This window comes from Amblyomma maculatum, chromosome 6, assembly GCF_055883805.1.
Source record: "Amblyomma maculatum isolate TAMU_Amacu chromosome 6, ASM5588380v1, whole genome shotgun sequence".
NCBI classification, from domain to species: Eukaryota; Metazoa; Arthropoda; class Arachnida; order Ixodida; family Ixodidae; genus Amblyomma; species Amblyomma maculatum.
The window spans coordinates 145,094,213-145,121,552 of NC_139349.1; the positions used below are offsets into that span (position 1 = coordinate 145,094,213).

The window sequence follows — 27,340 nt, forward strand, 5'->3', positions numbered from 1 at the left end:
TTAGTAGTCCTCGGGAGCCGGAGTGTACCTGTGGGAGCGGTAGAGTCCCAGTGTCGACGTGCTGAGCGTGACAGAGTACAATTTGTCAGTTTCCACACTGCGCACGTGCTGCCGTGCTGCTTGGCTCAACCTCCGGGTGCCCGTTACCTGAAGCGCCTAGGCAATGAAGCCGAACTTGCAGATTAGAATGCGTACTCGGGAGGTCCACGTACGTGTTCTGGGCACTTTTGAAACCCATGTAGCGGAAAATCCGGCGCGCTCATCTCTGGTCTCCATCCGGCGCAGCCGACCCTCGAAGGAGAGCTTGCTGCTCGCTTCACATACCTACCTCGAACGATGACCACCCTGTCGCCCTAGATGACCTCAACCGCCACGCGTCCATGTCGTCCCAGTGTCACGCGTCCCACCTCGCGTTGCCCTCGCTCCAGCCACGCTCGGGTACAAGCCGAGACACAGACGACAGCATTAGCAAACGTCAGTGCCGGTACGTGCACAGCTTTCCACAACTCGCGAACAAGCAGGTACCTGTTGCAACCCCACATCGAACGCCGGCGCTGCACGGTACTGGCTCTCCGGCAGGCTTGTCGTATAGGTGGTCCTTGTGAGCCCCTGTGAGATCTGGCCCGGATGAAAGGGTGACACCAAGGTACCGGTACTGAGCGGCCAATGGAATAACTTCGTTTCCCGGCAGGAATACTGAGTTCATCTCCGACTTGCCAACAAACTGCAGGACTGCGGATTTTTGGGGGGCTGAATGACAAGCCAAGGTGCGAAGGATGGGTGGCGCTCATGGTGATGCGCTGCTGGAGGTCACTGGGTTTTGCCGCCAGGAGCACCAAGTCGTCGGCAAAGGCCAGGTAGCACCCTGGAGTAGAGAAGGCCCTCGCTGAGTAACCTGAACGGAAAGCCCAGTCCTAAGTCGATGAGGCTCGTATGCAGCCCCGAGACATATAACGTGTAAAACAACGGGGAGAGCGGATACCATTGCTTTAGGCCTCGACGTATTGGCATGGCACTGCCGCCGGCGGGGAGCCGAACAGCTGAGCCATGTGTCGGGACAGGCTGGGCCGGTTGCCTGTCGAGTGATGGCATGTATCTCCAAAACTTCCGGATTCCCTGGCTCCCTGTGGTAATGCTTTCAGCTGGTTGTGGTCATATGTTGCAATCTTGCGTTGGACCAACTGCTGCATTGCTCGTTTGAAGCCGATGTATTGGTCCCTGAGATGTTGGCATTCGGCAGTGCCAACATCACCGCTGCTCGGTGCAGACGGTTAGTTTTGAGACGCGCGTGAAGGCCAGCCTTCGCTTCCCATCCCACCACTCTTTGCGCCGAGAGCCGCCTCGTGAGTTGGACCGACCCTCATGGATTCTCATGCTGCGCCTGAGTTCACCAACATACTGTTTATAGTTCTCAGGTGGAGCAATATGAAGTCGAGTTTCAAAGCCCTTCGCGACGGCCTCGTACGCTGAGGCCAGGAGGTAACGTCGCGATAGCTCACGCTGCTCCCTGTGACAATTCTGCCTCACCGACGCAGTAAAGATGACCTCTCCTCCTCGTCTATGTGCACACTCTGGATATGTTGCGCCAGCTTATGGGATGCATGCACATAGTCGATTCAGCTGCGCCTGTTCCATGCACACCACGTAAATTCACCCACGTAGTCGGGGTGGAGATTAATGACTTCTAGCGGCAAATACTGCGCTGTCAGTAGTAAGAGGCTGCCGTTGGGGTCTTGGAAGCAGTCCAGGGGCTGGATGTGGATATTGAAATCGCCCATTAGTAGCACCTTTTTATCTACAGCCCAGCGACCCCCATCTTCCCTTATGCAGTTAATGATGTTCTGATCTAAGGTGTAAAAACACCGTGTTCTGATCGCTTGCACTGCTTCCGCGGTCGACCGATAGTCGTGCCATCTATGATGAAACACAAAAACTGCAAGCTCAAGGTTTGTAGGCCTCAGATCATACTTATGAATAAAGATTTATGAATGAATGAATGAATGCGTTGGTGACGTCGAATGGTCGAAACAGCGTTGGGTCAAGGGTTGCACCGTGCCGTGGGTCACACAATCCGTGCACAAAAATAAAATTAATGGGCACTGCTGTGGTAAACCTGATCCTGTAATTGACGCTATCTAATTATTTTTTGTTTCAAACTGACAAGGGGCAGCACAAATTCTTCTGTGTCAATTGTACTGTATTAGGCTCAGATAAAAAACAAAACAAGATGTGTACAGAGTAAAAAAAAGATTCGGAAGGGAAAGGTGCACTAATTTTCTCACCTTTAATGTGAGACGATTTTTTGTCTGATGAGTGGCGCTAGCAGCGCGTGTCGGCACAATTTGTGGGAGCCTCTCATCTGAGCGTGTCCGCACGAATAACCACACACACACACACACACACACACACACACACACACACACACACACACACACACACACACACACACACACACACACACACACACACACACACACACACACACACACACACACACACACACACACACACACACACACACACACACACACACACACACACACACACACACACACACACACACACACACACACACACACACACACACACACACACACACACACACACACACACACACACACACACACACACACACACACACACACACACACACACACACACACACACACGCGCGCGCGCGCGCGCACACACACACACACACACACACACACACACACGCACGCACGCACGCACGCACGCGCGCACACACACACACACACACACACACACACACACACACACACACACACACACACACACACACACACACACACACACACACACACACACACACACACACACACACACACACACACACACACACTATCAGACAAGCCTTCGAAGCCGCCAGGACCCCAGAAATCCTGGCCGTGACGGGAGGGCAAAACTGCCTTCCTGATAATTGATCTGATAGTAATAAATTCGTTTCTATGCTACCAAATCCGGTATCCAATACACTCGACGGTGACCAGTCGTGTGTGACTGGTGGTGGCCTGGGGCCGTAGGTCAGAGAAGGGGTTAGTAGAGAGGAAATTCGTGGCGGTGGTCGATAGTAGGCTCGGCGCCGTGTAATCTGAATGTAATGTAAAGTGTGTTTGTTCTGCTTATTTTATTTTGATTTAATAATTGCTGAGTGAACATTGGAAAAGCATCGGACGGAGGTCACTCATTTGATGGACGACATGCGCTCAACTCTACAGCCGTCAATCGCAAAGTAAGTCCCCAGGGTCCGGCACGAGGCCCTCCTCTCGCACCCGTCACCATCAACCGAGAGGGAAGCCCTTCCGCCGGCTCAACCATCAGTCGACGTGGAGGGCATTCGTTAGTTTGTATTTGACTATATCCTAATTCGAATGTAAGTAATTAAGCAGTGACCTCCAAATTGGGATGAGAGACCCTCAAAATGTGATCTCGTCCCAGGTCAGGGTCGGCAAGGCATTCTGGTATTAGCAGTAGTGTCTTTCGCTACCCGTTCATGCCAGGCCCGGGTCACCCACCATGGGTGTCGAACCGGAATCTTTTCGGGTTCGTTAGGGTCCGGGTTTACTGCTTTCGGGTTCGGTTTCGGCTCAGTAGACACATTCCGTTCCGGTTCGAACCTTTAAAGGAAGTTTACCTTCCTTTCCTGACCTCAAGTAATGTGAATGTTTGCGACTCTGAACCATTATTATATCAAGAACATCGATATCATCAACAAGTGTTTTCCTCACATGGTCACATGAAGTGGAAACTCAACTACCCCGCAAACAGAGCTTGAGAATTAACACTCGTACCAGTAATTCCCCTCAGTCCTTTGCTCCACCCAGTCTTCACATTTCAAAATCGGAGCTTCACTCCTGGCATAGTTTAACTTGCCAAGAGAAATGAAACAAACATACATCGCTAGGGACCAAAAGAAGAGAAGACGAAAGGGGAAATCGATTTGCTGCCCAAGGCGGCCTTCCCACCATCAGCATCGGCTTATCATTCTGAAGTCTCGGGCCACCAAATTGAATCTGCTGGCGTCGCATTGCATGCGCGGCTGCTATGCATGTGCCATGTGACTCATTGCGACCTCGCCTACTGATACGAGAATACAATTTTGCGCGATATTTTTATAACAGATTCTTTATTTTGTTTTTTACATACTTATTTATTTAAATATGTAACTCAACTTCCGAATTCTATGCTATTATTTCACTGCCTAGGATTTATAGGCTCTCGAATGGGGCAACTTTTCACGAGCGGCGACCCTGCGCAGTGCAGCGCCACCCGTGTTCGGCATGACATGACAGCCCGACACCAGACGTTGGTGCTATGTCTTTAATTGTTCTTGTCGTGTTTTTGCAAGGGACAATTTTTCAGGATGGTTGTGGTATTCGTGGAGTGCAGTGGCGCTTTGGAAATAAGCAAGAAGAGCGCTTTACAAGCAGCGATAAAAAAATAAATAATAAGTTAGGTTGCCAGAAAAATTGGTTGCAACCGCACCGCGAACCGGTTCGGAACGGTTTCTCCGCTTTGTTACAGTTCGGGTTCAGTTTCAAGATGGCAAAAAAATAATGATAATAATAATAATTAGGTTCGGTTTGTTCCGTTTCCGGACGAAAATTCGGGATCGGTCCCGGTTCGACACCCTGCCAACAACGAATGCAGAATAAAGTATTCTTATCACAATTATTACTATTTTGATGCAAATCGTTGTCAAGCCTAATTCGAGTATGGCCAATTTAGTGGTGACCTCCAAACTTAGATGGGCTCTCACCGAAATTTGGTCTCCCTGGGCCCCCGAAATTAATTTGACCAAATTTGGAGTGAAACCTAATTTGAACATAGCTAACTGAGATGTGACTTGAAAATGTTGGTAGGCCACACTGAAAATTTGACCCCCTGGACACCCGCAGTTTTAGTATGTCCGAACTTGACCCCAATTGGTGCCAAACCTAATTTGAGTGTGATAAGTACAATAGTGACTTCCAAATTCCGTCCCTTCGCCTAATAAAAATAGTAACTAAGCAACGAAACACAGAACTCATAAAGGAACTATGACCGGAACTCGTATTGCCTTCGCATTTCTGCGCCTATTTTTCTGTAACTTTTCCGTCTACGCCGTAACCGCGACGTGGCGGCGTCTGGCGGGCTTTCGGAGCCGCTAGGAAGCACGAGATTCCGGTCACAACAAGTAGCCAAGAGCCGATGGCCGAAGGGCCATTAGAATGTGCCCATTTTAACGCTCCCGATACTGCAATACAAATTTTTTACCACCGCCACCTGTTAAGCCCTATACGATTGTCCAGCAACGAAACTCTGCAACGCCCTTGTTGAGTACAAATGATAGTACCAGACTTATCATTCAGGACTATGACGTACGGATACAAGTCTATCGATAGTACTGTCTATAATATAGGCCGTGAAAAATTATGGGGGACACTCCGCCCCACTTTTAACCAAGCAGTATGACATAAGCCGTATGACTAAAACCTAGGCGTGGCGCGCCTGTGTCGGCACCCAAGAAGAGCAATGGAAGGTTGATTCTTATTCGGCCTTCCCACCTCAAATGATTGAGCAACCTAAGTCACTTTCCGGTCATGCCAGTGACCAGCTGCAATGCGTCTGCCAGCGCCATGCCCATGATTGTTCACTTACAACGTCGACGCTGGCTTTCTGAGTAAAGCGACATTTAAAGCTATCGTGCTAAAAGTATCGATAACACTTTCGATAGTTATTACCATCGGCATTACAGCATGAATCGCGCGAACTCCCTGCAGCCTAATTCCGTTTTCCCGATTGCGTGGTAGGGAAGTGTGCAACGGTGTACAGTACTTTCCGTTTGCGACTATAAGGTACGCTTTACATAAAATGAGTATAGCTGATTACAATTACCGTCACTCTAACTGAGATATAAATCAACTAATTAGGGTGGCCAATTACAGCTCCAGAAAAGTAACTTAACAACTATAGAACAGTAATTGGTTACTACGGCGTTACTTTGGACTTTAGTGCCCCAATATTGTTACGGAGAAGAGTGAGCGCTCGCGCTAGACCAGCCAACATTTCATTAAAAGTCATCTCACGATCATCGAACATCTTTTCTCTGTTCTCTGTTGTCCTATTTTCACTGCAATAAACTAGTGCGGCTTGCTTAATATTCTTACACTTTGTTAATTTTTAAGAGGAGTTATTTTTCAAAAGATGTCGCTGATTTTGCAACGTTTCCTCGTGAGAACATCAGCCGTTACACTAAACATTCTCAATGTAAGCGCTATAGAGAGCAAGGCGGTGTTATATACCGCTCGAATACATTGCACATGCACCCGCTAATATAGTTGCGCACCGCTATTATGCGACTCTGAAATGTGAAAGGGACGAACAAGATCGGCTGCAGTACATATGACAGGTCACGAGGAAGGGATTGGCCATTCTGCCAGTTGTGGAGATTTGGGTCTCCGCTTGATATCGCATGACAACACAAATGCGTGCGGCTGGCCGAGCGTCACGAAAGCAATAAAGCGTCCAAGACTGCGACAGAAAGGAAGACAACAGCTTATTTAGTCTGCTCGAAGGAAATGAACTCTCGTCCATCAGCCTTCATTTGCGAAGAAACGGCCAAGGCACTTGAATTAAAATCATCTTGCTTTTCCGTGGCCACAGTCACACTACAGCCGACCTTGCTCTTTCATGGCAGGTTTGAAAGCAGCACAAGAGCAGTGCGCAAGCGCTCCATCCCGTGGCATTAATTCAAATTTCGCGGGCCTTCTTTGGAACAAGGAAATAGTGACCACCTGAGATATATCGTGTAGAAAGTAACTTATTGAGAGGTTTGGCATTACAGCCATTCATTCAAAAGTTGACTAATTAAATGTAATTATTCCGTTAGTCGTTAAAGATAAGTTGAATAACTCTAGACTATAGCGCCAACGATAGGCATCTGATTCCACTGGCGCCCGAAATGCCTGTCATATTGAAAACCTGGGCTCAAGTGAAATGGGACAACCAGTATTAAAAAGGTTCTTCAAATTTACCTCGGCATATTCTGAAACCTCAATATTTAGAGGGTTCTGCTAAAATTTCTCATTATAGAGTATCGTATTCATCGACCATATTTTATGTACGGATCTTTTGCAAATCGTTTATTCACGAATCCCTCAATTTGTGCCTCTGTCGTCTCACTCTTCACCATAGTTATTTATTAATTATAGCAGGGGTGAAAGCAGGCTCGAGAATTTTGGAGTAGCTCAGGAAGAAGTTCATGGGCCATTTTGAAGCAGCTTTGGAGCAGCATTGTTTAATAATTATCGTCCCATATCGTTGACCTCATCATGCTGCAAACTTCTTTAACATATTATAGTTAATTACATGAAAACCTTTCTTGACGACAACAACATATTATTGCCATTCCAGCATGGATTTCGGAAAGGCTTTTCCACAGTCACCCAGCTCACATCCATCGTTTACAATTTTGCTCAGGTTCCTGACCATTCCGACCAAGTAGATGTCATATTTCTAGATTTTAAGAAAGCCTTTGATTTAGTTCCGCATAGAAAACTTATCCATAAACTAGAAACCATTGGTCTCCCTTCATTTATTATTAACTGGGTTTCAGCTTATTTATCCGACCGATTTCAATATGTCAGTATCGATGGTCGCTGTTCCAGCCAACTTCCAGTAACCTCCGGTGTCCCGCAGGGCAGTGTCCTTGGACCACTACTCTTTCTTATCTATATTAATGATATTACCGACGTCACTGCTCACCCCGTTCAAATTAGATTGCTTGCCGATGATTGTGTTCTGTATAATGAAAGTAATGTTCCAGGCAACGAGATTTTACTTAATTCTAACTTATATAGTATTATCGAATGGTGTAATAAATGGGGAATGGAATTAAATGCTGACAAGACAGTATTTATGCGGATTACGAACAAAAAGAACCGCCATTCTTTTTCATACAGTCTTCCCACCCGGAACCTTTCAGAAGTCGAAGATTACAAATACCTCGGTGTAACACTAACGAATAACCTTAGCTGAAACAAACATATTGACACTGTATGCTCGTCTTCCTTCCGTAACCTTTGTTTTCTTAGACATAAGTTAAAACAAGCTCCTTCCGACGTCAAACAACTAGCATATAACACCATGATCAGACCTAAACTTGAGTACACGTGCGCTGTTTGCGATCCACACACAAAACCAAACATTAATGTTCTCGAAAGAATTGAACGCAAGGCTGTTCGGTTTATATTTTCTAAATATCGCAGCACTGACTCACCATCTACCCTAATGCTTGCCATCGTCTAGGGCAACAAGAAATACGCAAACCGAATCACGAACACCTTACTTTGCCAGAACTAACATCTTAAAATTTTCTTTTTTCCCGCGCACCATAACCGAATGGAATAACCTGCCATTATCATCACTTCAGAACTTCGATTCTTTAGAACATGCCGTGAATTGATTTGCTGTTTTTCTACATCGTGCTTGTACTTGTGTAAATTTTATATTCATGTTTTTACACTTTATGATTTTTTGTTTTCTTTTGGAATTGTTGCCCCTCCTGCCAGGACCCTTCACTTGGTCTGCAGTATGATCAAATAAATAAATAAATAAATAAATAAATAAATAAATAAATAAATAAATAAATAAATAAATAAATAAATAAATAAATAAATAAATAAATAAATAAATAAAACTAATTTTGTTGCATTCAAATTATGTTTAGGAGCATTTTTTTAAGGTCAAATGCTTTTAACACTGAGAGCCTATTCCCGACGTACAACAATAACCATTTAGATTCCTGCTTATTCAGTGTTCAGTGCTTTGCTGACTACACATGCGTCTCTGGTAAGATAAGACAAACACCCAAATATGCTCAGGTGCTTAAAATAATACTGCTGACCTGAGAAATAATTCGGAACAGATTAACAACAAGCGGAATGCTTGCTCCAATAATTTATAATTGAGCAGCAAGTTTGACTAAAAGCTGTTACATATTTTTACTATAGGTTCAAAAGTGGAGTCTACCACTTTGGTGCGCTCAAGTACCACAACTATAGTTTGAAGTTCCCGTCAATCAGCAGCACGTTTCAGCTCCGTATCGCGCGCATATCCTTTTTGATCATATTTGTGCGCTGATAAATTCCTGGGCACTTAACGCCTTCAGGGACGACAGATGGCACTCAGAGGTAGACTCCCCTAAAAGCGATTCTTTACACCACTGCCATTGGCTCACATGTTTCCGCTTGAGCGACGCCGGAGCTTCCTGAATTTCAACACGTTGGCTATAGGCCTTACATGACCTTCCAACACTCTCACCACCACATCTCTTCAATTATGCTTTTCAGAACAACTCGTGCAGTTCTTCGTGGCGAGACATGCTCCTCGAGGCAACCTGTGGTGACTGTTTCGCTCGCACTCCCGCTTCTCTCGCCACTTATAAGATTCAAAAGGCTGCGAGAAGGTCAAGGGCACTGAATATTTTTTCGCAATCAATTCCCACTAATTGCTTGTGGCTCGTTTGAAATTTACTCGCGGACGAACATTTATTACGTTTTAGACTCTTCCAATTAGAGAAATTTTCATATGTGCGTATTTAGGCACAACAACACCTGACACAGCAACCGTCGCAACTTGTGAGGCAATGCAGTCATATGTCGTGCACAGGAGTGACGGGCTAAGTCTGATAATGTGAGGACAAAGTTGGATTATAGGTTGAATAAGAAGGATTAGCGGTGAAAGTTTAATTAAGGTTGAATTAATTTTTGTATGTATGTATGTATGTATGTATGTATGTATGTATGTATGTATGTATGTATGTATGTATGTATGTATGTATGTTGGTTGGTTTGGTTGGTTTGTGGAGTTTGTGGAGTTTAACGTCCCAAAGCAACTCAGGCTATGAGAGACGCCGTAGTGGAGGACTCCGGTAATTTCGACCACCTGGGGTTCTTTAACGTGCACTGACATCGCACAGCACACGGGCGCTTTGCTTTTCGCCTCCATCGAAAAGCTGCCGCCGAGGCCGGGATTCGATCCCGCGTCCTTGGGAACAGTAGTCGAGCGCCGTAACCACTGCGCCACCCCGGCGGGGCGTATGTATGTATGTATGTATGTATGTATGTATGTATGTATGTATGTATGTATGTATGTATGTATGTATGTATGTATGTATGTATGTATGTATGTATGTATGTATGTATGTATGTATGTATGTATGTATGTATGTATGTATGTATGTATGTATGTATGTATGTATGTATGTATGTATGTATGTATGTATGTATGTATGTATGTATGTATAACTTTATTGAGATGCAGGCAACCGACGGTTTAATGCGCCGTGACGCTGACCAAGCGTCGACCCGGTGTTATGCCCTACTCTGCATTACCTCATTTTGGCCCGTTTGTGGTGGGCCGTGAGGCTTGTGCTTTTCGAGCGCACCCCGGGCCTGCTGGACAGCCAATAGTTGAATGTCCTTGTCTGTACTTTGCACAGCACTTAGAAGTTCGAGCGGGTATGCCTTGGATTAATTAAGTAATACTAATGGTGAGTTAGTATAAGGGACGATTAGGGCGGATTAAGTTAGATTAGGGCGGTTTAAGCGGGAATATGGCAGTTTAAGGGGTATTAAGGATGATTGCTTTAGATTCACTTACATTATGACGGATTATGCTTGATTAGAGATGATTAGTTTTGATTAAAATGACTAGGCTGGATTAAGGGTAATCACACTGAAGTGATGTGGATTAGGTTAGAATGAAGGTGAATAATTTGGCATATGTTAGTATAAGTTATATTAATGAAGAATAGATTTCGCAATCATGGCACATAAGTAGTGTCCATCTACATTAATGGGAAAATTAAGCAATTGGTAATTAAGTGAACAGAGAAGGGGCCACTTAGGTTGCAAGCAGAACTTGAAATTATTCAGACAATTCCTTTTAAAATAAGGTACCTAGTGCAACAAGCTCTGAGCATGTGGCGGAGAGAAATATGTTTTCTCAGCTCAATTAGCATCTCAAACTACGATCGTTGGGCAAGCATACCTAAAAGCTTTGCGAAGATGCAGCGGAGCTTAGCAGGATTAATCCCATAACAAAGGGTGTAACATGTTTAGTACGAATAACAAACCTAGGCCCGTCCGTTCATCATCGTCATCATCATCATCATCGTCATCATCATCATCATCATCATCAGCCTGACTATACCCACTGCAGGGCGAAGGCCTCTCCCATATTTCTCCACTTAACCCGGTTCTGTGCTAGCTGCATCCACTTGACCCCTGCGAACTTCTTAATCTCATCCGCCCACCTAACTTTCTGCCGCCCCCTGCTACGCTTTCCTTCCCTTGGAATCCAGTTTGTTACCTTCAGCGACCATCGGTTATCCTCTCTTCGCACTACATGTCCTGCCCATGTCCATTTCTTCTTAATTTCCACTAGAATGTCGGTAACTTCAGTTATTTCTCTGACCCACTCTGCACGCTTTTTTCGTTCCATAGCCCTCTGAGTTGTCCTCAACTTAAGTAGAACTCTCTTGGTTAGCCTCCACGTTTCAGCCCCATAGGTGAGTACAGGCAAGATGCAACTGTTGTATACTTTCCTCTTGAGCGATACCGGTAAGCTGCTAGTCATAATCTGCGAGTGCTTGCCAAATGCGCTCCATCCCAATCTTATTCTTCTTATTTCCTTTTCGTGGTCCGGATCTGCGGTTACTAGCAAGGGTGGAAGAACGGACTAGTTGGTAAATCATCTTGGAAAGCAAACTAGCGCACTTCAAAACACGGACACAGGAAGGGAACGACAACACAGCGCTGACTTCAACTGGTTTTTTATTAGAGAGTGACACAATATATATGTACGAGAAGTGGGTGCGAAAGAATTGATAACAACTGCTGAGTTTGCACGTGGCGTAAAACACCGAACGCAAAGTTAAAAGGCGCACGATAACAATATAGGTCAAAACAAGGCAGAACGGCAGGGCTATGAAAAGTAAAGAAGAAGCGAAAAAGGGGGAGGCCAGTAGGTAAAAACAGCTTAATATGGCATGATCCGAAGATACGTAAACTAAAATCGAAAAAAAGCCAGAAAGGGCATTAAGAGCGATAAAAGCCAACTTTCTTGGAACTTTTGACAGTTTACCTTAGCTCAACTTTCGTTTCATGGGATGAAAGCATTTTTATCCAAAAGAGCGGAGTGTGCATTGGCTCCTGCATTGCTCCAATATTAAGTGATATATATCTCGCCCATCATGACAGACTGTTAGAACAGCAGCTATCTTCGTCAGCTGCTGTGAAGATTTTCAGATTCGTCGATTATTACTTAATCCTTTTGGCTAGTAACGAATGTACTTTTCAAAGCTCAGTTTCAGAAGTGCTTTCTCGCTTTGAACAGTGCCTCTCTCCCCTTGTTTTGACCCATGAGGTACCGGATAAGGGAGCTTTACGCTTTCTTGATTTAAGGCTATCCAGGGCAGATGACCACCTGTGCTGGTGGTACCAGCCGAGAGGGGACAAGTCCTTGTTGCCCTACAGTTCAGCCCATTCTAGGATTGTTAAGAGGGGTATTGTGAACCTTTATTTCACAAATGCCCTAACGAAGTCCTGTGTACACTCTATGGGCCGGAGCATCGAAAAGCAAACTCAGCGGCTGATAAATGCTGGCTACCCTGAGCATTTGCTGACCTCAGTAGCAGGCTCCCTCTTGCAAAGCTTAAAGGGGGTCAAGTGAGAGCTGCTCCTGAGCATCAACACAAGGTTGCTGTGGTGCCTTACCTTCATAGTATTTCTCACAGGCTCAAACGAATTGGGCAAAAGGCAGGCGTCCCTGTTGTGTTCTCGGCGCCTGACAAGCTTTCCAAGCTTTGTCGCAGAGTCAATGCCCCGGCTGTGCGAAAGCCAGCCTGCCCTGTTAGGCACCAGGCACCTTTCATTCCCTGCCAAGTTGGTGTCGTCTATAAGATTGCCCTGAGCTGTGGCAGGGCCTACGTGGGGCAAACCGGGCGTTGCCTAAACGAACGACTTATGGAACACTCAAACAGTGTTTACAATACTACAAAAAGAAACCTAGGTGTTCACTGCCTAAAATGTCCCTCTCAGCCCTGTGAGCCATCTTTTCATAAATGCACTGTCATTGCGAGAAATGCACATCAGTTCACACGCGAAATCATAGAAGCCGCTCGCATTCTAAAGCTAGGTCAAAATTGTGTTAGCACACCCTCAATAGCCCTGACTAAACGCGAGTTAAAATATTTGAACCAGACGCACAGTAGTTTTAAAGTTTAGATTCCGGGTACACTCCTCAGCCTCTAGCGGACTGGCCTTGGTTGTTTTAGGTATTCTGTTTTTAATGCCCTTTTGGTCTTGTACTGCTCTTAATTGTCCTTTTGGTTCTTTTATCGCTCTTAATGCCCCTTTTGTGTTTTTTCGCTCTTAATGCCCCTTTTGTGTTTTTTATCGCTCTTAATGCCCCCTTTGACTTTTATCGCTCTTAATGCCTCTTCTGGCTTTTTTTTTTCGATTTTAGTTTACGTATCTTCGGATCGTGCCATCTTTAACTGTTTTTACCTATTGGCCTCCCCCTTTTCGGTCCTTTATTTTTCATAGCCCTGCCGTTCTGCCTTGCTTTGACCTATATTGTTATCGTGCGCCTTTTAACTTTTGCGTTCGGTGTTTTACGCCACGTGCAAACTCAGCAGTTGTTATCAATTCTTTCCCGCCCACTTTTCGTACATATATATTGTGTCACTCTCTAATAAAAAACCAGTTGAAGTCAGCGCTGTGTTGTCGTTCCCTTCCTGTGTCTGTGTTTTGAAGTGCGCTAGTTTGCTTTCCAATCTGCGGTTACTACCTGTCCTAAGTAGACATATTCGCCTACAACTTCCAGTACTTCGCTACCTAATGTAAACTGCTGTTCCTTCCCGAGGCTGTTGAACATTACCTTAGTCTTCTGCATATTGATTTTTAAGCCTACCTTTCTACTTTTCCTGTCTAGGTCATCAATCATTATTTGCAGTTCATCCCCCGAGTTGCTTAGCAAGGCAATGTCATCAGCAAATCGCAGATTACTGAGGTATTCTCCATCTACCCTTATCCCTAACTGCTCCCATTCCAAGTCTCTAAATACTTCCTCTAAGCAAGCTGTGAATAGTACTGGGGAGATTGTGTCTCCTTGCCTAACACCTTTCTTTATGGGAATTTTTTTACTTTCTTTATGCAGAACTATGGTTGCTGTGCAGCCACTATATATATCTTCCAGCACTTTCACGTACGGCTCGTCTACCACCTGATTTCGCAATGTCTGCATCACCGCCGATGTTTCAACTGAGTCAAATGCTTTTTCGTCATCAATTAATGCTATGTATAAGGGCTGGTTATATTCCGAGCATTTTTCTATAACCTGATTTATGGTGTGGATATGATCGATAGTAGAGTACCGTTTCCGAAAACCTGCTTGATCCTTTGCTTGATTGCAGTCTAAGGTTGTCCTGATTCTATTAGCGATTACCTTAGTAAATACCTTATACGTAACAGAGAGTAAGCTGATTGGTCTGTAATTTTTAAGGCCCTTAGAGTCCCCTTTCTTATTAATGAGAATAATGTTTGCATTCTTCCATGGTTACGGTACCGTCGATGACACCAGGCACTGCGTATACAGGGTGGCCAGTTTTTCTAGCACGATATCCCCCCCGTCCTTCAGCAAATCTGTAGTTATCTGATCCTCTCCAGCTGATGTCCCCCTTTTCATAGTTTCTAGTGCTTTCTTGACCTCGTCCTTCGTCACTGGTGGAACGTCTGACTGTAGAGATCTGTATAGAATTAACTCCTCGGCTACTTTGACTATCTTGTCCATATTCGTGATGACGTTGCCCGCCTTGTCCCTTATCGCATACACCTGGTTTTTGCCTGTGCCCAATTTCTTCTTTACCGCTTTAAGGCCTCCCCCGTTCTTTACAGCATGCTCAATTTTCTCCATGTTATACTTCCTTATATCGGCCACCTTGCGTTTATTGATCAGCTTTGATATCTCGGCCAATTCGATCCGGTCTGTTGGATTAGAAGCTTTCATACTCTGGCATTTCTTAATCAAATCTTTCGTCTCCTTAGACAGCTTACCGGTATCCTCTCTAACTATCCTACCGCCTACTTCTACCGCGCACTCAGTAATGATATCTCTGAAATTATTGTTCCTTGCTTCTAGGGTAGTGTCGCCATCCTCAGTTAGAGCTGAATACCTATTCTGTAGCGAGATCCTGAACTCTTCTGCCCTCCCCCTCACCGCTAATTCGTTGATGGGTTTCTTCTTACTAATCTGTTGCGTTCCTTCTTCAGATTTAGGCTAATTCCGGACCTCACCATCCTGTGGTCACTGCATCGCACTTTCCCGATTACCTCTACATCTTGTATAATGGCGGGGGTTGAACACATTATGAAGTCGATTTCATATTTAATCTCCCCGTTAGGACTTTTTCATGTCCATTTCCGGTTCTTCCATTTGCTGAAGAAGGTATTCATGATTCGTAAGTTATTGCGCTCTGCAAACTCCGTTCGTTCAAGGCTTACTTTATTTAATAACCAATGAAAGATCATTACGCAGCATCAGGATCATGGTGTTACCAGCGACTATAGAATCACTGTTCGTAATTAAAAAGGGATGTCTGTAACGATGATGTCGCATTGCAATGTACGGCTTCCTCTAAACCATAGAAAGATTGGTGAATAATGTACTAGAAGAGGAAACGATGCCGTGTTTACAGTTCAGAAAAGCAGTAATTCTTAATTTTTTATTATTTATTTACTTTGCTATGAGCAGTGCAATGACATCAGTTTAGTGCAACCATACTCGATATAAGCTTCGCTACGATATATGACTTGAAAGTACGGCATGCATTTCAATTTGCAATCACAATTACCTAATTAGCGCTAATTAAATACGAGGTGCAGTTAACCCATTACAATTATACTCGGCATAAGCTATCCATTGACAGCATAAATTTTAGTTTTATTCACAATTAGCTCATAAGCAGCAATTAATTAAGACATTAAATTAGCCTATAGCAAATGTACTCGACATAAGCTATTTGATGGCATATGACTTGTTGTCGCATAAAGCCCGAAGAGAATAGCAGTAATTAATTCACTATATTTAATTATGACCCGCATTTAATTCAATACTATTATACTTCACATAATCTACGCAAGTACGCAATACTAGCGTTGCTACCACTTGTCTCACAGGTTTAATTGGCATTCAGGTTGAGCTGTGGGTTTTGCTCTGAGTAGAACTAAAAATGCCCGCTTACTCGGATATCGTCGAAATCATTAAAAAATCGAGATAGGTCAGAACAAATCAGAGACGTCCAGTATGGCTCACCTGATAACCCCCAGCATTGCACCAGAACTTAAAAATACTTTAAACACTTGAAACACACTGGCAACGCCGGCGAATAGCATTCCCAAGCGCTTGGCAGGCCGCTTCTTGCCCCCCTGAATATGGCCGCCGCAGGCTTCACCCCAGCCCATTGGCCGGTATAGGCGACTTCTACTCCAGCACTTTTTTTATAACCTCCTTGGAGCCGCCTCCTGAAATCTGGCTGGCTGACGTTGTGTGGCGGGAAATACGCAATGCATAAACATTATATGATGATGTCAAAATGACGTTTCATTGTGCTGCCGTTGCTTTAAATGACCAAAGTTGGGCTTGAAAAACATGACGAATTCGACTTGGAGTATAGGCTGCTTTTAGCTCACCGCAGTTTATAGACAGTTTGGTGGGTGGTGAAGTAAGTTGAGACATCTTGTTGTAACTTGACTGAAGGTAAAGCGCAGGGGAAGACACACACAAGAGAAGAAGACACAAGACACGCGCTAACTCACATCTGGTTTATTTGCAGCAATAACAGCAAATATATGCTGAAAAGGGGTCATACGCAGTACATAACAATCACATAAATACAGAGAAAAAATATAAGGAATATTACAAAACATAATCAAGGAAAATCACAAAACCCGATCAAGAAAACTGATCTCTGCCTTCCAGAGCCGCACCGACGTATCGCTGATACACCTATCTCTCCTTTTCCCAATATGGAATGCCTCCAAAAGCTCACGCGCTGTCTTATCACGGCCTCTGCCCAGAATCTTAATGTCAGCCAGTCGCGGCTTGCACGCAGTGCAGTTCGCGCAATGCGCTGCCGAATTTGTCCCTCCACTCCTTAAAGCCCGCAAATGATCCCCTGCTGGATCATTAATACAGCGCCCGGTCTGGCCAATGTAGGCCTTCCCACAGGTCAGCGGGATCTCATATACGACCCCCATGCAGCAGTCGACAAACCGCTTAGCATGTTTTTTCTCACAACCGCTCGGTTTTCCAACACGCGAAATGCGTGAGCAAAGCTCCGCCATCTTCTTCGGAGCGGAGAACACCACCGGCACGCCATGTCTGTTTGCCACTGTCTTCATGTGGTGCGCAACCTTATGCATATACGGTACCACAACAGGTTTAGCCGTATTTCTCACCGGAGCAGTTTTCTTCCCAAACATGGCTCGCTTGGTTTTCCGGAGCAGGGCTTCCGTCACCGACATAATGACCGCGCAGGGGTAACCAGCAGACAGCAACCGCTGTATTTGCCTATTAAAGCTCGACTGCACAGCATGCGGGCACGACTTCGTGAGAGCAGACCCTAAGCATTGGCTAGCGATAGCTCTTTTAACAGTTTTAGAATGTGCCGAAGAGTAGGGCAAAAGTTGTTTCTGTGCCCGCGGAGCGTACAATCAACAAACATGACCATTCCCTAAAGTAATGTTAATATCTAAAAACTGCAATGAACCCTGTGAAGGAAGTTCATGAGTGAAAACCAGACCTCTCCCATTCTGCCGAAAGTTGTCCAACATCCCACCCACCGCGTCAGTATACGTCGAGTTTGGTAGCTTGTTAAGAACAATCAGAAAATCATCCACGTACCGAAATACCTTTAGCACACCTTTCCCATTAAAGCTCTGCTCAAGGGCGCGATCAACAAGACCTAAAAACACATTACAAAGAACCGGGGCAACACAAGAACCAATGCATATCCCTTGTTTCTGGAGATAAAATCTGTTCTCAAAAGAGATAAACGTAACACCAATATAAAACTCAAGCACACGTATAAAATTATCCACTGTTAGACCACTAGAGTTCTGAAATTGCACAACCCCACTTTCTTCAATAGCATCTCTCACAGCAACGAGCAGGGCAGCATGAGGCACCGAATAATATAAATCTTCCACGTCTACAGAGAATACATAGCCAATCGACGTATTATCCTCGAGAAAGCTCACCATTTCATTCGAATTCTTCGTTAAAAAGGGGTCTTGAAACTGCAGTGAATTTAAATGCTTCTGAAGGTATTTGCTTAATACATGCTGCCAAGTACCATTTTCACTAACAACAGACCTAAAAGGCACATTCAGCTTATGTGTTTTAGCCGTAAAAAACACTGAGAGGGCATTGCACCTAGTACTAACAATATCATTCGCTAACCTGTCGAGAACCAAGTCTTTGCACAAGGCAGCCGCTTTACCCTTCACTCTATGGTGGCGCTGGACTTTACTTCCTCGAAATTCTTGGCGATCGCATCTTGCGCTCTCTTGTGGTATTCCTCTTCAGTCAACACCACGAAGCCTCCTTCCTTGTCCGACTGAAGCAGTCGTAACTTATTGTGCTGGAAGAAGGATACAACCTTCCCCCACCCATCCTTGGAACGGCCGGCGGAGGTCCTGGCTGTTTTCATCAGCGCGTCCACACCATCAAGTAGGCATCTTTCTTGGTCTTCTCCTGCAGCCTTCCCAGCTATTTGCCGATTAAGCGCTAGCAATTCATGGCCCGGTACACTTGGTTCCTGACAGAATTTGGGACCCTTGCTTAAAATATTGGAAATGTCCCCGGCAACACCGCAACACCAGCCACTGCCACATCAGTAGCCCGACGATCACAGCTCTGCCTGCCCTCAGTCGAATGCAAGGCTTGGTTCAAGGTCTGGGCCCAGAGGAATTCCGTCAGATTAGCCGCATGGCGTCTAATGGCACGTAGCTTGATCTCGGCTAACCAACCAGGGTCTAACGCATAACACAGGGCCCGCAAATGGTCTTGACATCTTCGCACTTGTCGCCACAGCTCGGACCTCAACAATTTAAAAAAACTCTTCAAAAAGTATCCAGGCGGTCTCAGAAAACCCAGAAAGGCACTCACGTCCATCGGCAACAGACCCTTCCGAAGGCAGAAACCAATGAATCTTGCACGGCAGGTTAAGACGGCAATGAAGGAAACACACATGTTGACTTGTGACGGAGAATTAGAAGAACCACATATAAAATATCCCTCATTGCTTGAAAGGTAGTTTAACAAAATTTGAAGTTGGGCTAGATGGTGCATTGTAACTTGACTGACGATAAAGCGCACGGGAAGACACACACAAGAGAAGAAGACACAGGACACGCGCTAACTCACATCTGGTTTATTTGCAGCAATAACAGCAAATATATGCTGAAAAGGGGTCATGCGCAGCACATAACAATCACATAAAGACAGAGAAAAAATATAAGGAATATTACAAAACATGATCAAGGAAAATCACAAAACTCGATCAAGAAAACTGATCTCTGCCTTCCAGAGCCGCACCGACATATCGCTGACACACCTATCTCCCCTTTTTCCGATATGGAATGCCTCCAAAAGCTCACGCGCTGTCTTATGACGGCCTCTGTCCAGAATCTTAATGTCAGCCAGTCGCGGCTCGCACGCAGTGCAGTTCGCGCAATGCGCTGCCAAATTTGTCCATCCACTCCTTAAAGCCCGCAAATGATCCCCTGCTCGATCATTAACACAGCGCCCGGTCTGGCCAATGTAGGCCTTCCCACAGGTCAGCGGGATCTCATATACGACCCCCATGCAGCATTCGACAAACCGCTTAGCATGTTTTTTCTCACAACCGCTCGGTTTTCCAACACGCGAAATGCGTGAGCAAAGCTCCGCCATCTCCACTTTCTTCACGTGGTGCGCAACCTTATGCATATACGGTACCACAACAGGTTTAGCCGTATTTCTCACCATAAGGTTGCGCACCACGTGAAGAAAGTGGCGTACAGACATGGCGTGCCGGTGGTGTTCTCCGCTCCGAAGAAGATGGCGGAGCTTTGCTCACGCATTTCGCGTGTTGGAAAACCGAGCGGTTGTGAGAAAAAACTTGCTAAGCGGTTTGTCGAATGCTGCATGGGGGTCGTAAAGTGTCGTTTTGATATGCACGCAGGCTCACCATTTGCCTATATTTTAGAAAAACATTAAGTACTCCGGAGGAAGTTATGACGATACGCTGTAATCATTTGATGTTGCTAACTGACATTTTGCGTTGCTTGCTTTTTATACAACCAGAAAATTATCTTCCTTTATTGATTTACATCTAACCGTTTCGACAGTAAGGAATACGCGGGCGCGGGGCCGCTCTAGCTTTATACCACAATTTCTTCAGTCATCTTTCGTTTTCTTTCCTTATCCCCTCTTATCTCCACCAGCACGTGTACGGTAACCTGGATATCGTCTAGGTAACTTTCTTGCTATTCCGTGCTTCTGTTCCTCTGTCTTTCTTTCTCAGATATGTTTCGCGTTTCGCAGGAGCCTTTTGCACGCCAGTAAATGAAAATTTAACCAACTAGGAGTAAGGCCCAGTGTGTGCCTTACACTTCGTCGGGTGCGTGTGCGTGTGCGTGTGCGCGTGTGCGTGTGTGTGTGTGTGTGTGTGTGTGTGTGTGTGTGTGTGTGTGTGTGTGTGTGTGTGTGTGTGTGTGTGTGTGTGTGTGTGTGTGTGTGTGTGTGTGTGTGTGTGTGTGTGTGTGTGTGTGTGTGTGTGTGTGTGTGTGTGTGTGTGTGTGTGTGTGTGTGTGTGTGTGTGTGGCATTCTCTCTCTCCCCCTTTCTCTGCGCTGATTTCCGCGCTCTACACAATTCAAGCTGACGCAAGTTAGAAACTTAAGCAGACTTGCTGACTTGACGGTAGCTGATCATAACGCGGCTGTTCGGAAAAGGTGGGCAGCATAGCCAGTAGCGTTGTCCTTGGACATGGACCATGCCGGCTGCGCGGGCCTCTCTTCCTTAGTGCTGGAGCTACTTCGGAAATCTGTCGATTCATTCTGTTTCTGTTTACAAAAAGTAGTTAAACATTTTAGTTCCTGCATTTTAAAAGCCTCTGATAAGCGAACGTAAGATGTCATGGGCGTTTATGAGGAGCAGTGCTACTTTCCGCTCCCATTTTGCACCATTCCGTTGCCGTTATTGCTTTACAGCTGAAACTGGCGCAGCCTCTCCGTACGTAGCTGCTGCTGAATGTCCGACCGCAAGTATGTCATGAGACACTGAGACCGCAACGGCACACAATATTTTACTCGCCCTCCCTGCAACACGAGGCGTCCGAATCGCGGAATGCACCGCAGCGGCTCGGTTCCTGGAGCATCGTCGTTTTTCATACTTGGCGCCAATATATTGCGCCAATATATTGGATGGATGGATGGATGGGTGGGATGGATGGAATATAGGAGCGTCCCCTTTGAAACGGGATGGTAGCAGTAGCTATCATGCTCATTTTTCTCCCTATATCATAATTATTGATTTCGAATGGTTAACTAAACCACCATTCTATTTATTAAATTTTTGCTCCTACAATACTAACATTATGTCACTTCTCTGCTTTTAAGCCACCAATCTTCCAGCCGTTTTTTGCTAGTTTCCACCGCCGGTTTATTCAACCGGCCACTGTTATCTCTAAACCCCAGAGCTTCAGGAACAGTGATTGCACCTGCATCAACTTCCGGATGGATACCATTGCATTCGAGTATAATATGGTCAATTGTTTCACTGGAGTTTCCACATACAGCACATGCGTCATCTCCATTGTTAAACTTCTTTTTGTAGCTGCGTTATCCAAGGCACCCTGATCTAGCTTCAAAAAGTAGGACACTGCCTCTTGAGTTATCAAGGAAATCTTCCTTCCTGATCTGCATTTTCCACTTTCGGTATAATTCCACACTCTGTTTTTTTTTCCATCGAATTTATCCAATTTTTATCTTCTGTGTTTTTCACCTGTTGCTTAATGCTCTTTATTTCTCCGTCCTTGTTACTACTTACTAGTGGATTTTACTTACATTGAGAACAAAAAGGTGCGCCACCTTATGCACGGTATTAAAGAGCAACTGTTCGCTGGCCTCGTGCGTAATCCACCAAGAACGGTTGCCGAGTTTCTTTCGGAAGCTGTCACAATAGAGAGGATGCTCCAGCAGCGGTCTACCACTTACGACAGGCCGGTGGTCGCCGCTTCGGTTGTGGAGCCGTTTTCGGCTTTCGGGGCTACCCCGAACCTACGCGACATCATCCGCTCAGTTGTACGCGAAGAGTTCCAGACGCTTTTCGGTGCTCCACAGCCGATGGTCGGCTCTGCAGCTAGCATTGTCCGCGAAGAGCTTCAAGCGTTGAAGCCTTCGGTAGCGTCCGCTGATCCACAACCTTTCCCCACGGAGTACCTGCGTCCAACTTATGCAGATACGGCGCGATGCCCTGCCCCTGCTTCGGCGCCATTACCGTCACCCGATCAAGGCTCACTGTATTCCGCACACACTGAGCCGTTTGTCGACAACCGACGACCACCCCAGCGGAAGGCGGACCTGTGGCGCGCCCCAAATCGCCAGTGCCTGTGCTTCCATTGCGGGGAGCCAGGTCATATCTATCGCCAATGCCCCTATCGACACCTGGGACTTCACCGATTTCCCATCGACATGCGTCGCCCTCCAATAGGCCAACGACTCCGAGAGATTGAAGACTACTTAGCGCAGCAGCGCATGGCGCCAACTTCTCAGCGGCAGTCACGATCCACGTCCCCACGCCGACCATCGCCGCAGCCCAGGTCATCCTGGACGGCACAGCGACGCTCGCCAAGTCCCCACCGGGAAAACTAAAGACAGCGACCTCCGGGGGTGAGGCCGCTTGTAATCGACGTGACGAAGACTCACTGACAACGAGACCTGTGAGCGATCGGGATCCCGATCGGGGATCGGGATCGGGGATCGGCACCGACGACAGTTCCTACGCATGAACATCGACTGTCGCTGGACATACCCGTGCTTCTCGACGGTCATAAGGTTACCTAGCACATTGGTGGACACTGCGCGGATTTTTCGATTATAAGCGGGAAGCTAGCAGCGCTTCTTAAAAAAGTAATGACACCATGGTCGGGCACGCAGATTCGCACCGCTGGCGGGCATCTCGTAACTTCTAGTGGCCTGTGCATGGTACGAGTTCAAATTCGCAGCTGCACGTTTATTGTAAGCTGCCTCGTTATACCTGACAGCTCCCGTGACTTTACCCTTGGGGTTGATTTTCTCCGGGAGTATGGAGCTATTATCGATCTCAGGAAGCGCACAGTGACATTTTCAACCGAGTAAGCTGCTGATACTGACACCAAAAATCGCCAAAGCCGCGCCGCCCTTCGAATTTCCGCCGAGAGCGTTTCGATTCCGCCACGCGCTAGTGTTTTTTGTGACTGTCACTTGCGACGAACTGCGTGACGGGCATGCGGTCGCGGAAGGCAACCAGTCACTTTTGCTCACCCACGGCATCTGTACAGCGCGCAGCCTCATCCACCTCTGCGACGGCCGGTCTGAGCTCCTGGTGACTAACTTCACCAACGAACCCCGGAATCTTATTCGTGCTACTGCCATCGCGTTTGCTGACTCCTTAGCGGATGTCTCCGAATGTTTTTGGGGCTGTTAGCACTGTGCAGCCCCCACTTGACCGTCTTGATATTAGTCCGGATCTCTCGGACACATAGAATCGTGAGGTTCGTGCCCTCCTACCAGAGTTCAGCATTTGTTTTCCGTCCTCATCGAAAGTACGGCAAACGCCTCTCGTGAAGCACCGCATCATTACTCCTGACGACGCCCGCCCTATTCGCCAGCAGCCGTACCGTACATCTCAACGATGGAACGCGAAGCGATTCCGACACAAGTTCAGGAGATGCTTTATGATGGTGTCATACAACCATCCAACATCCCGTGGTCATCCCCTGTCGTGCTGGTAAAGAAAAAAGATGGGACCCTTCGCTTCTGTGTCGATTATCGAAAGTTGAATGCCATCACTAAAAAAGACGTCTACCCGCTGCCCCGTATCGACGATTCGCTCGGCAAGCTTCGTCGCGCCCAGTACTTCTCCTCCATTGACTTGAAGAGCGGGTACTGGCAGATTGAGGTCGATGAGCGGGACCGCGAAAAAAAAACAGCTTTTGTCACCCCAGATGGACTGTACGAGTGCTGCCTTTTGGCCGGCTACTTTTCAGCGCATGATGGACACCGTCCTTGCCGGCCTCAAATGGCAAATCTGCTTAGTCTATCTCGGCGACGTTGTCGTATTCTCTGAAACCTTTGAAGAACACCTCGAACGTCTGCGCGCAGTATTAGATGCCCTCCGGTCAGCTGACTTGACGCTCAAGCCCGAGAAGTGCCACTTTGGCTACAGAGAGTTGAAGTTTCTTGGTCTCCTTGTGAGTGCCGCAGGCGTTAGGCCAGACCCCGACAAGACTTCTGCTGTCGCCAAATTTCCCGTTTCTGCAAACAAGAGAAGTTTGAAACGCTTCCTGGGTCTCTGCACGTACTACCGCCGCTTCATCGTCGTTTTTCGAAAGTTGCCGCCCCCCTGACTCGCCTCACGCGCAATGATACACAGTTCGTGTGGGGCGCCGAGCAACAAGAGGCTTTTGCGGAGCTGAGCAGCCGACTGCAAACAAGCCCTGTTCTTGCGCACTTTCATGAAGGCGCTGACACCGAAGTCCACACCGACGCCAGCAATATCGGCCTTGGCGCTGTACTCGTTCAACACCAAGCTGGCGTCGAAAAGGTAATAGCGTATGCCAGCCGCACGCTCTCCCGCGCCGAGACAAACTACTCCACTACGGAAAAGGAATGCTTTGCGGTTGTGTGGGCAACCATGAAATTTAGGCCTTAACCTCTATGGCCGCCAGTTTAAAGTTGTCACCGATCATCATTCCTTGTGCTGGCTGGCTAACCTCCGCGACCCATCGGGGCGCCTAGCACGATGGAGTCTTCGCCTCCAAGAATTTGAGTACACCATTGTGTATAAATCTGGCCACAAGCACGAAGATGCTGACTTGCTGTCGCGCGCGCCCGTCGGTTTAGTCGATGAGAGCATGGACGATGAGAGCGGGTTTTCTTGGACTGGTGAGTGCTTCAGACATAATGACCCGACAGCGAGCTGGCCCGGACCTTCGGCCTGTCATTGACCACCTGCAGGATCGCGCTGCTGATATCCCTCGGCAATTTGCTCGGAACCTGTCTGCTTTCTGTGTCCGGAAAGGCGTTCTATACAAACAGAACTCTAGCACTGTTGACCGAGCGTTCCTCCTCGTAGTGCCAGCCGACCTCCGTGCCGATATCCTTTTTGCTTGCCATGATGAGCCCACCTCTGGCCACTTGGGCTTTGCACGCACACTCGCCCGAGTTCGTCAAGCCTATTATTGGTTTAAACTTGCTGACGCCGTTCATCGCTACGTCAGAGGCTGTCGTGAGTGCCAACGTCGAACGGCGCCACCTCTCAAGCCAATGGGTTTGCTCCAACTTACTGCGCCTCCCCGAACACCGTTTGACCAAATCGGCATGACCTTCTGGGCCCATTTCCGCTGACATCGGTCGGTAACAAATGGATTATAGTCACGACCGACTATCTCACACGGTGTGCTGAAACCAAGGCGGTGAAGCGTGGCACGTCATCTGAGATCGCCCAGTTTTTTATGCAGCAAATCGTGTTGCGCTATGGCGCACCGTCCCAAGCAATCACCGATCGAGGCACGGCATTTACGGCACAACTTATGCACGACGTATTTGAGCTGAGTCACACGAGCCATCGCAAAACCACTGCTTATCACCCATAGACGAATGGCCTCACGGAGAGACTCAATAAAACGATCGCCGACATGATTGCAATGTACATAGACTCCCAGCACAAGACCTGGGACGAGATTCTCCCGTACGTCACATATGCCTACAACACTGCCATCCAAGAGACTACGCGTTTTACGCCATTTCGCCTGCTCTTTGGACGCGACGTTCAGACGATGTTAGATGCCATGCTTCCGTGCTGCACGGATAATCCTCTCATCCCAGACGCTGAACAGTTTGCTCAGCGCGCCGGGGAAGCCCGTCAACTTGCCCGCATCCACATTCAGCAACAGCAGGGAAAGGATACGCGTCGCTACAACCTCCGTCATCGACACGTCACACACCAAATTTGGTGTGGACACAGGTGCGCCGGCCCGGCTTGTCTGAAAAACTGATGCCGCGTTACTTTGGACCTTACAAGGATCTGCGCCGAGTCACGGAAGTAACATACGAAGTTCTTCCAGTGGGTACTGTGCAGCACTCACGTCGACAACCACGCTCCGAGGTGGTGCACGTTGTCCGCATGAGACCGTATTTCCCGCGGTAGTGTGCAGTGTACTATGCACTCGTTTAGTTGTGTAGGGCACCGCCTCCGTTTTATATTCGTTTTCTATTCTGACTTGCATCGCCCATCGCTCGCACCCAGTCTGTGCTTTCGTTTTTTTTTAGGAGGGGGAGTAATGCCACCTGGTATCCCTGATGTTCTTATGTGGCGCCTGGAAGAAAAGGACGCCGAAGTTGCCTCGCGTGCTGTGCGCGGAACTTTGCCTGCTGGTTCAGCTTCGTCCCGTCGTGTTAGTCACATCGTCACGTCTAGCCCTGTTGTCCGTGACAATATAGTAGCAGACGATCGCGCTTTTTTCTATCACTTTCTTTTCTCTTTTTCTTCAGAATACTTAATCCGATTGTGTGCTTACGTAACATGGCACCGTCCTACTGCGCACGTCACGCGTACGTCACAATTTGAACAAAATAGCGAATTGTCGAAAATAGGGCCCCCGATGTATAGACCGGCACGTTAGCACGTATAGGGAGCTTGCATGAAGCGAGGCATGCTGGGTAATCCGCCATGATGTTTTCGCTGGCAGCAGACGGCAGGCAGCGCAGCCAAGCTGATTTGAGCTAGTGCCTTGTCGTTTCGACGGTCCACCAAGCAAATACGCGGCTTTTTGTGCGCTGCCTTAACGTGGGTGCAATTGCCGGCAGATTCCTGAGGAATATATACGCGTCGACGCCGTGCCCGAAAAATCGGGCGCGCTATGAAGAAATGCAAAGCGTGCGATGCGGACCTATTCAAGCTACGCGAGAACGACTAACTGCATTATTTGTCTGGACATGCCGCCCATCGACATCGCCGACATTCAT

At 46.9% G+C, this 27,340-nt stretch overlaps 1 pseudogene; it reads right to left on the bottom strand.

Moving 5' to 3' along the window:
- LOC146186969 (uncharacterized) lies at positions 1-27,340 on the bottom strand (annotated as a pseudogene).